The following is a 2183-nucleotide window of genomic DNA, read 5'->3' as shown; positions in this document are numbered from 1 at the left end:
ACAACTGTGAAATGTAAATTCCAATCCGCCAAAGTTTTTTGTTCTTTTAAATTCTTTTTGCCAACTTTTTCAATAAATATATTTTTGCAAAATCAACTCAGCGCTCACCTAGCCCAACATTTTTTCCATTTTCCCCGTATTCCATTTCAATTTACAGCCATTAAATCAGCGTTGACTGGGGAATATACTATCTGGGTGCAAATATATAGACACGGGGATATCTGTATGCTGCTAAACAATGCTGTAAATAAACAATAAAATGGATGGCATATAAAAAGAAGATTGCATGCCGGGCGCGAGCAGACGGAAAATCACGAAAAATCCACGCGAGTTTCAATTTTCTTTAGTCGATTTTTTATTAGTCCTTTTTATACGTTTGCACGTATTGGCGCGCGTATCTAGGAGATATACGAGATACCAATTTGGTAGCCGGCATTGGATTACATGACAACGACTTGCAATCGCTGCCGTTAATGAGTTCAACACGCTTCGCTGACTTTACGATATATGCTTTTGAACCGTGAGTTTTTAGTTTCTAGTTTCAACAGTTGCAGCTGTTTGGACTGCTGCCTTTAAGATGCCGACACGCCCAGCAAAATGCGGTTTTGTTTAGGTTTCTTGGCCAGGTCAATCTACTGCTCACAAAACCGCAACATGCTGCTGCAGCCTGTGGGTGTGAGCTGGGCTACGGCTACTGTATCTAAATCCTATCTGTATCTGCCCATCTGCATCTGCATGTCGAGCTGCCAGTGTATCCGTATCTCTGGCTGAGCCTCAGCTTAATGCGCTTGCATAAACAATGTGCGACCCTCGGTATCTTCATCTCATCGCCGCATCTGTAAGCGGATTTGCCTTAATGTCGTTCGCCGGCTTTCCTTTTCGCCTTTTCAGATGTTTACCGACCCTCTTTTAAATCCCTGAAAAGTATGCACTGCTAAACGGTCGCATAATTAGATCAGCCTCGGATTTCCAAACTAATGGAGTACAAAAATCAAAGGTTGCCACTGGCAAAAGGCGAAATAAAATGTTATCAAATTCGAGGCTAGAAGAAATGAGAAACCTTCGGCGTTGAGAAAATCAAGTTGTCACGACAACCAGTCACATATGGCTGTCCTTTGAGGTTTGGATGCCAACACCCAGAAAACAAAATGGACTAAAAAGGGGCCTAATTACCTAAAATTTTAGGAAATATGGCCAGAAAAACGCGCCAAGGCCATGCATTACCTAAAATGTTGTCCATGTGGACTATATTTTGTACGCAGTCTTGAATTTATTTCTGGTAATGGTTACCTAAAAAAATGGCTAGTGGACTAGATTTTTAGGTCAGAATTACCTAAATATTAGGTATTTAAAAAAAAGCTAGGATTTTTACTATTGATAGTAACATATTTGATTATTTTAATTGCTTATATTGTATTATTCGGAAAAGCAAATATTTTATCTTTCTGAAAAAACAATCACTTTATTTTGTCCTCGGTGGGAATCGATCCCGGGTCTTCTGCGCGAGAGTCCAATAGGCTAGCCTCTGGTCTACGGAACTACTTAAAGGCCCTGCGGCAAAACCAAAGCCTGCTTCAAGGGGCTCAGGCGAATTCTATTTTTAGAATAGGGCACTATTACCTTAAAAGTAGGAAAATAGTCCACGTAGGTATTGATTTTATATATTGAAACTTTTCCATCACTAGCTTTAAGAAAAGTCTAAAAAATTTTTTAACATTAAACTTAAAAAACCGAATAATTTGTTTATTAATATTAGGGACCAATATTTGTATTAAGTTGTGAGTGATAATCGACTTTAAATTATTCCTAAATTTTAGGTCTTATGGACCAATTTGAAGGTTACGATGGCCTATAAAAATCTCTTTAGCTTTACCTAAAAAGTAGGAACATAGTCCACATGCTAATATTTTTAGGTAACCCATTACCTAAATCTGAAATTTTAGTCTATTTAAATTTTTTAGGTCATACGTTACCTAAAAAATAGTCCCACATTTCTCTGGGTGAAGCAAGCCAACCACCAGTTGAATTCAGACTGGAAGTGTCCTGCCTCACTCCACATTTCCCAAACGAAATCCAGCGCAGGCGCTTTTGTGGATGCCAAGTTTCGTGGCAGGACGCCAAGTTTCGCGGCCAGGACAAAAATGCCAGCACATGGGGCCAGGATAAACAGTTCCTTGCGCGCT

This window comes from Drosophila takahashii, chromosome 3L (genome assembly GCF_030179915.1).
Source record: "Drosophila takahashii strain IR98-3 E-12201 chromosome 3L, DtakHiC1v2, whole genome shotgun sequence".
Taxonomy (NCBI): Eukaryota; Metazoa; Arthropoda; class Insecta; order Diptera; family Drosophilidae; genus Drosophila; species Drosophila takahashii.
The sequence above is the reverse complement of the archived record's forward strand: the minus strand, read 5'-3'. Positions refer to the sequence as shown.